Raw genomic sequence first — 366 nt, 5'->3', positions numbered from 1 at the left:
CTGTCTAGCTCCAATTTTAGTTTTGTGCTGATCAGCCCCAGCAGTTAATGAGAGCGTCTGGGGTTTCTTCCAGTTGCCATAAAAATACAGTCGGGCTAGTCTGTTCAGTGTGCCCACAGGATAAGCGTATTGACTTATCACGGCAGTTTTTACAAGTGTTACAGAATTTACCATTTAAAACAACACTCGTAACAGTTTCATTTATAGTGTGAATTGCAAACTTGGATCATGATCAAACATTTCACTTATTGCATTTTATACCATGCTCTCCATCTGAAACTAATTTCACCAAATTTATTGGCTTATTGTTTACAATAGGGCAAGTCCTACAAAATACTGAACTAACTGTTAAAACACAACCTTCAT

Source organism: Lepidochelys kempii, chromosome 6 (genome assembly GCF_965140265.1).
Source record: "Lepidochelys kempii isolate rLepKem1 chromosome 6, rLepKem1.hap2, whole genome shotgun sequence".
Lineage (NCBI taxonomy): Eukaryota > Metazoa > Chordata > Testudines > Cheloniidae > Lepidochelys > Lepidochelys kempii.
Note: the sequence above shows the minus strand (reverse complement) of the source record.